Raw genomic sequence first — 10,524 nt, 5'->3', positions numbered from 1 at the left:
GGCAAATCAAGGAACTGAAATGGCTGAATATTAGCCCTGTGAAGCAGCTGAGACAACCCCTGGCCACAAAAATACTGGTGCCAGCATGGGGAAGGGCAGCACAAAGTGGCCAAGGTCACGGCCTGGAGCAGAAGATATGTTCAGGGGTGGTGATGTTGTCCTTTCAGATGCAAGGAGAGCAGAAGTCAGGAGGCTGAGGATGGGAAAAGGTTTCAACAGCCATACTCAAAGCATGTCCTCCAGATAGGGAACAGGGACAGAGAGAAATTAGGAGTTTGATCCTGCTCCTGGTGAGACCAGCAGTTGTGGCACTGACTGCACGAGCAGCAAGATGGGCTTCAGAGGGGATTCTCTAAGGAGAGGCGCAGGACCTAGGAACTCCAGGCAGAGAAGCCAGATGCCTGGGCTCCTAGTCAGTATAGCAACTAAACACTTGCTGAAGGGCATGCCACCGCAGTCACCAGGATTGCACCCATTCACCCAGAGTCCATGTTGTCCTTCACAGAGCAAGTATGACTGAGAATTTAATTTCATGCCTTGACTACGAAAGATATTGTGAAATCACTGTCAACACACCTCATGTTAACGTTTGTTGCTCCTCCGACAATTTCGTACCTGTGCCTCATGAAAAGTAAGTAGCAATAGAGACTACCCAAACATTTTGAGAGGTGTGAGAGTTTCTATGCAACTCTAGCTTCAATTGCACAATTTCTTTAGGAATTTTACACTTGTCTCAGTCAGCCTATTAACTCTAAATGTTATAATAATGAGCAGAATATTCACAGCAGGAAAATGGTTTTGACCTGGCATTAAAGACATAATGATTAATGTCCATATTTAGCTGCTCATAGTAAACATTTTTCTCCAACTTTCAGAACAGGAAAGTATTTCAACACATACCAGGATGCATTGTAACATCATTAATCATGATGAATTGCCCTAGTATTCATGTGGATGCAAAATATAATTCCTTGGGAATTTCACTGTAGCTTAGCATTAATTTGTATTTACTTTATTACAAACTCCCATTCCCTTTTTTGCAGTTCCCCCAGGTTCTCTTGTGTAGTCACATACTGTAACATTTCATTTATTTAATATTGCTTTCTTTAAGTTTGTAGTATTTGTTTGTTGTTCTTTGCCGCTTTCACCCACTCATCTATTCATTCATTCCTGTTAGAAATTAACAGGCTATGGCAAAAGCAACTTGTCCTCAGCGAGTCATAAATTCACCACCACACTTCACTAAGGATACATGACAACAATACAACATCATAGTCTCTTCTCTCTTTCCCAGCTCCCCTACTTGGATTTTTGATTCTCAGTCCCACAAGTCTACATTGCACTTAAGCACCTAAAGACCTCTGTCTTCAGCTGGTTCTTACAGTAACCCACACTTCTTCAATTCAAGCACTACAAGTTACCAATCTTAACAAATCATAGATCTTAAAACCAGGGAATTCCACAGCCCAGGATTAAACAACATCTCAACTTCACTTGGAACAGCCACAACGACAAAGTCATTCTCTCCCTCAGTTTTAATGGGAAAACCAGTATAAAAGCCCTTGGAATTAATAAAAAGCATGAGCCCTACATAAGTTTATGCTTAAAGAAGCTGTCCTGAGGGCAACTACTGAAGTAATCTGGCTGGAAAGACCAAAGAGCAGATTTGTCTGAATTAGTGCAAGGAAAAAAGAACGAAAATTTCCACTGCCCCAGAAAAAGAGGACTACAAATACATCCCGATGATTTTGTCCTCCAATGATAGCTATTACGTTTAACATGAAAAAAATCTTTATTCATAGCAAGCTTAGATAATACACCTCAAAATATTTCCTGGGTGCGTAGATGTGCATTTTGAACATCTGATTAAGACATTCTTAGCCACAGGCACTGTGTATTTTTTTTCATACGTCATCCTTTTTACGCAATTATGTTGCGTGTTGTACATATTTGATGCATGGAATATTTATGTGAGAAGATGCTAGCAGAAACATAGGCTCTGCCATAACAGATGAGGCAGCTTGTCCATCAATCCCCAACACCCAGCCTGTAAGGAAAACATTCCCTATTGGTACAGTAGGAAAAAATTACTGTCCAAGATTGTTCAGAACCAGAATTCTGGATCTGAAAACACTCAGATTTTGAGAAAAACAGGACCCATCTCCAAAGCACTCATTTGGAGCCCTTCTGAAAAGGCTCCAAATTCTAGTTACAACTCCCTCTACTCACTTAAATATCAGGAAATATTGAATACAGATTCATGAAACTACCTTAAGTTCCACTTCTTGAAGCCCTTAATTAAATCACTGTATTAGAAAAATTAAACACAGAGAAGGAAAACATCACATGGGAAAACTCCACGTTATTGTACAACCAGTGGTATGAATAAAGACAGATTTTCTGCCATTTGTTGCCCTTTATCCCCTACCTAAACCAATTCCCTGCACCTTTCCCTGTGAGATTACTATCAAGCAAGAAACAGCACGCAATGCAGCTAGTCCAGGGCTACATATGGGCTGATCAGCCCACCAAATGCTTGCTATCAAGTGGACAAACTAGTGCTTGAATTCCGCCTGCCTGTCCCTCCATGGTGACGTTGAATTGACCTTCTCTCCCTCCAGATTTTTATTTTCATGAAGCTGGTAGGAATTTAATATCTTGGGAAACCCAGCCCCTCTATCTCATGTAGCTGAAATTAGCTAAAAGGGTCCAAAGTGGTAGGGAGGGAAGAGGAGATTGACCATGATTACACAAACCTCAGTTCCTTAGGAAACTGTTACAGCTTGTCATGGTTTAACCCCAGCCAGCAACTAAGCACCACACAGCCACTCGGTCACTCCCCCACCACCACCCTTGGAAGGGTAAAAGTGAGAAAACTCATAGGTTGCGATAAGAACAGTTTAATAATTGAAATAAAATAAAATAATAACAATACAAATAAAAATTGTAATACAAAGCAAAATAACAAAAAGAGAGAAATAAAACCCAAAAAAGACGAGTGATGCAAATGAAAACAATTGCTCACCACCAACAGACCAATGCCCAGCCAGTCCCCAAGCAGCAGCCCCCCCAGACAACCTTCCCCCTGGTTTATTGCTGAGCATGATGTCATGTGGTATAGGATATCCCTCTGGTCAGTTGGGGTCAGCTGTCCTGGCTATGTGTCCTCTGAATTTTTTGTGCACCCCCAGCCTACTCGCTGGCGGGGTGGTATGAGGAGCAGAAAAGGCCTTGACTCTGTGCAAGCACTGCTCAGCAATAATGAAAACAGCCCTGAATTACCAACACTGTTTCCAACACAAATGCAAACACAGCCCTATACTAGCTACTATGAAGAAAATTAACCCTACCCCAGCCAAAACCAGCACACAGCTGTTGAGGACCAGTGTCACTTCTGACTCATACAGGCATTGGCTTAACCAGGGTGGGGCAAGGGGTCTTTACCCTCACCTTTCCCTTCCTAGCACAGTCCTTTGTCTCCTTTGGCACGTGACATTGCCATGTATCTGCACCAGCTGCCGTATTAGGGAAGAGCTTATCTTCCCCAGCGTATACAAACTGTATCATCTGATGGCATTAGATTGCTCTCTGCTATCACACAGTAGATCTTCAGTTATTCATAAATCTTTGGTTACCACTTTTATTACACAAAACAGGGAGAAATTACTTAAATTTACCTTATGACTCATTACAGATTAGTTCATGAAGTGAGTAACCCCTCCTTGTTCATTATGATACAAATTCACTCACATACAGCATTTCATTGTATCTATACCCATCTCCTACTGCACGCATGTATTAATATTTATATATGTGAGATAACCTGTGGCATTTATCTATATGCAACTTCTGAAATATCAAGTTGTTGTGATATACTGTTGTGTGGCTCTGGAATTCAGAACAGTCCCAGCTCTCCCAGCCTTTCCTCACAGGACAGATGCTCCAGTCCCTTCACCATCTTCGTGTCCCTTCACTGGGCTCTCTGCAGCGTGGCCATGTCTCTCTTGTACTGGGGAGCCCAGAACTGGAGACGGCACTCCAGGTGGGGCCTCACCAGCGCTGAGTAGAGGGGAAGGATCACCTCCCTCCACCTGCTGGCAACACTCCTCCTAATGCAGCCCAGGATACCATTCACCCTCTTTGCAGCCAGGGCACGTTGCTGGCTCATGTTCAGCTTGGTGTCCACCAGGACCCCCAGGTCCTTTTCTGCCAAGCTGCTTTCCAGCCAGTCGTTCCCCAGCATATACTGGTACATGAGGTTATTCCTTTCCAGGTGCAGGACTATGCGCTTCCCTTTTTTGAACTGCAAGGGGTTCTTGTCAGCCCATTTCTCCAGCCTGCTACCATCCAGAGGGACCTCTAGCATATCAGCTGCTCCTCCTAGTTTTGTGTCATCTGCAAACTTCCTGAGGGTACACTCTGCCCTGTCATCCAGATCATTAACAAAGACATTGAACAGAATTGGACCCGGTATTGACCCCTGGTGTACACCACTAGTCATTGGCCTCCAACTGGACTTTGTACCACTGATCATAACCCTCTAGGCCCAGGCATTCAGCCAGTTTTCAGTCTACCTCAGTCTTTGTCTACTCAGACAAGGGCTATGTAAAGCAAGTTCTTTCCTGTTTTAGATTGGCAAGTGCTCAAAGACATGCCAAAGGAAGCAAGATACTGACACTAGCCTTCAAAGCTCCACAGTAAGGTAAATGGAGAGACTCCCAGGTCCACTGGAAGGAGACAGAAACAGATAGTCAATGTTCTCACAGTTGGGTGGGGTCCAGGCTACTTCAGACTGTCCAAAGTTAGAAAAAAGCTGACCAGAATGAGCTGGACAGTGCTGAGAAGAAGCACAAAGCTGCAGCAGAAGAATCACAGGCACCCACAAGTAAAAAACACTCCTTCAGAAAACTGAGGCAGGAAAAATATATAGCATTTTATGCTTTATTGGTGGGTGGGGCGAGGGGTAGCAGGTCAGTGTATTTCCTGTGCTATCAAAGTGAAAATTAGGCCTTTTTAGAGTCTGACTAAAGTCTGGTACCTCTAATAGGTACTGCACCTAACACATGACCCTGAAAAACTACACCGTAACCATAACACAGGTATATTGCTGCTCTGGAGGAACGTGTGTGTGTGTGGTACCAGGCGTGGGAGGCTTTGACACTAACTCTATAAAGGGGTGAAAAAGAGAGACCCTCTGTGCTGAAAATGGGCTAGAGGACTTAAGCCAAGGTGTTAGTGATATCATGGGACATGGAGTGGAACCAAGTGGAAAGTATTTTACTCCCTTGAGAATTTGTTCTCAACTCAGCCAATTGAGTAAGGATGATTTGTGAAATTTAAAATTGGTCCAACCTTCGAAGTCCACTGAGGACCTAACAAGAAACACAGCTCAGCTTGCAGGCTTTCTCTCCGGTCAAAACCAACAGGGCCGAGGCCCACCTCTGCTGTCATCAGACAACTGAAAGCCAAGATAAAGGCACATGCCATGCTTCTCTGCTAAACTTTGAGCTTCCACATCTCCAAATGAAGGCCATCACGAGGCCCCAATCTGATATCACAATATTGACAGGAGGTGAATGTTCTCACAGCAACAGCTGCCAAAGGGCAAAGTCTTCCTCCTTAAAGATAACATCACCCAAATCAGGCCCACTTTTTATTTTTTTAAAAATAGACTAACAAGCCACTGTATCTGGGTGGATCACACGGCTATTGTATGAGTCAGACCTTGAGATTTATTCAGTTATTACTCCATTAAGACAAACCGTCAATGAAGTCAGTGGGAGTTTAATCTGAAAGGGGAAGTGGGGAGTGGAGCAAGGGAAACACTTACCCACTGGCCATTTAGATCTTATTTCAGTCATATTATATGGCCGAAAAGCACTTCAGGTGGTCCGTAAGGCTGAAATGTGCTCTTCTTAACAGCAGTCCAATTCTGTGAACACAGAAGATTCTGCCAAATTCTGCACATGTTTTCATATATGTTTGATTTTACTTAGGAGTATCCCAAAACAACGAGGATTGAGTTAAAGAGATATACGGTCATCTGGCCAAATGACAGCATTTTATATTTGGACCTATTTTGGCACTGCTAGTTTGGCTCTAAAACGTGGTTTAAATCCACATCACCTTTAGTCTTTCATTTTTTAAGTTATCTTCTCTTGCAGTTGTAAAACAATTATATCCTTTAAAAGGTCCAGTTCTGCTTGCACAACAGTGGCTGGCTTTGCTTTGCTATGAGAGGAAGAACTGACCTTAATGCCTCACTTGTTCAAAAGTGATTGTGTTTTAAAGTAAGTTTTAAAGGTCAGATGAACTAAGGAGCTTCAAATAATTGCATAGGCGGCTGGCATAATAAATAGTTAACACACTACACACTTTCTCCTGTGCACTGTTAAACTGATCAAACTGGCAGGATGCTTATAAGCTACACCTCTTCAATAACAGTGTCCAAAACAAGCAAGCCCTGCATTGTTTGGTTTGTACTACTCTTGTTTAATCTGGAGCAATCTTGTTTGAAAAAGAATTGATCAGTGCCCAGCAAGATTTTGTGATTAAAACCAAAACAAAACATGTTGGGTCAACTTTCCTCTTGATGTCATTTTACTCATTTCAATAAAAAAACACTAGGAATGCCTATGATCTGTGCTACATACTTGCCAACAAACTCTGATCAATGTACTACTAAGATAATAAAAATAATAACAAAAAAGCAGAGAGTGAAACTGGCCTCTCTCCTGCTCCCACAGAAGGCAGAGTAAAAGACCTGCCATTTGCTTGGAACAGCCAGCATGAATAATAGGAATATGAATGCTAATTAAACCAACCAATTGTTTCCTCTTTCATTTTTGTAGTTTGATGATGCGAACAGCCACTTTTATCTTCGGTTCTTCTCAACAAAACATTCCCTTATTTTCACTTGAAAAGCAGTGTGGGCTGGATTGTGCTGCCTCTCACCAATTCTACAGTGGTTGCAGTGAAATTATCCCGTATTTACGCTGGCAGAAATGTTAGAGAGCAGTAAATCTCTACCTGTAAAGATACACACTGATACTCATTCAGTAGTGGATGTGTAAAAGCTAGTCACAACTCCTCTGGAGCATACACCAGTGTTAGAAGCTATGCTGCCAGCCTCCTCAGAAACCCTTTTCTGCTTCTCTGCCATCCCACCTAGTATGAGGCATAGTGGAGCAATGACTGCGACATCCCAGTCCATTCCTGAGATAAGCTCCCAGCTCTACTGCAGACTTTGGGCAAGACTTTTATCTTAGTTCTCATCTTCCATAAAACATCTCCTAACAAGTGCTTTGAGAGCTACAAAAGAAAGCCTTGGTATAAGAAGAACTGTCTCAGGCAAGTGGTAATCAGAATAATTTAAACAGCTATGTTCTCACACAGTCATAGCTGCTTTCAGAGAGGAGAAGAACCAGATACACTTGAGTCAGCTGTGATTTGCTGACCTTGGAGGAGGAACTAAAAGTGATTATCCTGTTTCTCTTGGCATTTATGAAAGACATGTTACCATATATAAGAGGGGGAGGGAATGAAAGAAAGTGAAGCACTCGTGTCATGATTAAAGGTTGACTAGGCTAAAATTGGATAGTTGATTTCAGTGTGATTCAAAGTGGCTCATCCAATTTTGAAACACCAAAGGTCTGTTGCATCGTCTTCCAGGAAATAAGGGAACAGTTGAGGTGCAAGGCATTTGTGGGGATTAGGGGCCAGCTGGGAGGAGCCAATGACCTGAGAAACAGTGGAAACCCATTAACCCTAATCAGCTATTACTTACAGAAAATCCCCTACACAGAGGCTGCTATTGTTATTGCAGTCTGAAAGTGAGGAGAAAAAAGAAATAAGTAAGAAAGATGGGGGGTGGGGTTTTAGGTGATGCCACTTCAGTTGGTGTTTACTGAACCATCTCTTGACAAGCAGTGACCTGCAAGCATCCGAGTCCCTTGAACCATTTCTCACTGTTTTCTCCGTGTTTCACACAAAGAGTATGTGGGCAGGAAAGTAACAGAGGTGCATTTTGAGGTATGTGTATGTATATGTAAACAAATAAATAAGTAAATATGAAAGTATAGGGGTGTGTATATATGTGTCTATATATACATATATGTGTTCATATACATACTTCAAAGTATATATATGCTTATGTAGGTATATGAATTATTAATGGCATACATACAAATATATGTAACTCTCTTCAGAGTAAACAGAAGCCCGCATCAAACAACATCAAATTGTGCCAAAATCCAAATTCTACAAACACACACTGTGAAGTCTTCCACCTTGGCTCACTTCAGCATTTTACACTTAAACCTAATTCTACCTGACCTATTTTTTAAATGTTTTCCAGTTTGCATCCCTAGAAAATTTCCCATGGAGCTGCAGATCCCTCCGTAGTTATTCAGTTCCCAAGCCAGTGGGCTGTCTTTCTTTAAACGCCTTTCAATGACTGCATAGGAACAGTCACAGATGAACAAAATGCTCACGAACTGCAGGTTGACAGTTGCTGTGTGTATATATGGCTATTCAGTGGTGATTTTTTCACCTGTTTGTCTCTCAGGCTCCTGAGAAGACCCATAGAGCCTTTTTTCTACTTGCACATCCACCTCAGGCTCCCTTTCTTCCATCTGGGAAATCTCACCACAACGAGATCATGCAGTGCTGGAACAGCTCTGAACTTAGTGTGGGCACACAGATCAAACCTGCAGACTAAGAGCAAGGGTGCTTGGCACAACCCCGACATTCTGGACTCATCACACATCCTTTGCACAGTTATTCTACATAGGCACAGTGGCCATCCCTATGGGATTTGGGATATCTGCCTGGCAGCTGGAAGTTCAAGGTGGATGCTTAACTTCTTCCTTTTGTGACGGCACAAAGTTTCTGGGTGGAAGAAGGTATTATCTGGACATGTGACAGTCCTGCTTTTGGATGAGATGTTGCGCACACAGAAACAGTGGCAGATTTTAACTGTTATGTTTCTGTTGAAAATAGATTCTCTTAAAATCCTGTTTAAATCCTAAAAATCTGACCTATAATTCCTTATTTTGACCATTATGTTAGCAGCCGTTGTTTAGTCCTTTTTCTCTATATCACTTTACATCTAATTAGCACTTGAACCATTCCAGCTGTTAACCAACATCACCGGTCCAATATTTTCTACAATTCTGCAGCTGTAGAATTTCTCCATACGAAGTGTTTGAACAATAAAAGAAAAAGGAGAAGGAAACTCAGGGAATATTTTCTCCCTCCTAATAATTAATTAGAACTAAAAATCTGAAATTTGCATACTTTCTTCTGTCCAGTCCATCAAACACAACCACCACAAAATATTTAACAAGACTTGGATCCTGAAAAGATTTATTTCTAGACTTAACTTTCAGCAAAAAATTACTTGCTTTCTTAAATCCAGGGTTAGTTTTGTGTGGAAAGAGGTGTCAGAATGCCAATACATATGGCCAGGGACATTTTAGCTGATTGAGAAATACATGCCTTTTTTTTCCTTTTTTTTTTCCTGGAAACAGATATGTCCATTCTAGAACTTTCTGTTCCCAAATTAACCCTGTTTAAATTTAAATACTGGAAAAATTTCTCCCAGAAATGGGGGCTTTATCTTCCTTCTTTGCATCAGAAGTTATTCCAAACCCCTGGCCAGCAATTTTACATGTTCTGTATTGATTTTCCTTTGCTGGCACCTTCCAAAAATGCAGCAAAGCCCATAGAAGGCTAGCTGAGCTCAAGGGTATTCGCAGCATTTATTGCAATAGACACCCCCCTCAACGGGAATCCACATGGGAATGTTTAATCTGGCCAGTCAGAACAGGCCAGTTAAACATCAGCTGGAAAAAACACTTGACAATATCCTGTGGAGAAGCAGCTAAGCACCAACAGGGGCTGATGAGCTAATAGATTTTCCCAACCCTGTTTCCTGTGACTTGCTCTTCAGAACTGTTTAGTGGATTACAATATGCAACTCATAAATATTAATTTTTATTTTTTGTTTATACCATCAGAGTGGTTTGAAAGACATTTTAAAGATAAATTAAATGAGATTCCTCTGAAGAGGTCACTGTTCATCAAATACAAACTGAAGCTATGGGAGAAGAGGAAAACACCTGGGAGGAAGGACTGAATGTGATAGTCAGAGGCAATGAATAGCTCTTGAAACTTGAAGATGAACACCAGCCCTTCCAACCTGCAGGTAGAATTTAACATGAATTTTAGCGGATTGTCAAGGCTGGAAACAGGACCACAAAGGTCATCAAGGGGAAGTCAGTGTGACAAGAAGCCAGCAACAAATTTTAGGCTGTCTATGCAACAGGAAGCCTGTGCAAGGAGTTGGAAACTTCTGTCCTCCTTCTGTCCTCCTAACACCAACAAAGTGAATAGAGTTGCAAGAAAATTACTGCCTTGTAAATTAAACCATGGGTTAATTCTTCAAGCCCTTCTCCACTTTTAGAGCAATGCAGCTCCAACAGTTTTAACTAAATTACCTGTGATCTTCACAGGGCATCACAG

This window comes from Accipiter gentilis, chromosome 32 (genome assembly GCF_929443795.1).
Source record: "Accipiter gentilis chromosome 32, bAccGen1.1, whole genome shotgun sequence".
Lineage (NCBI taxonomy): Eukaryota > Metazoa > Chordata > Aves > Accipitriformes > Accipitridae > Astur > Astur gentilis.
This window is presented reverse-complemented; position numbering follows the sequence as displayed.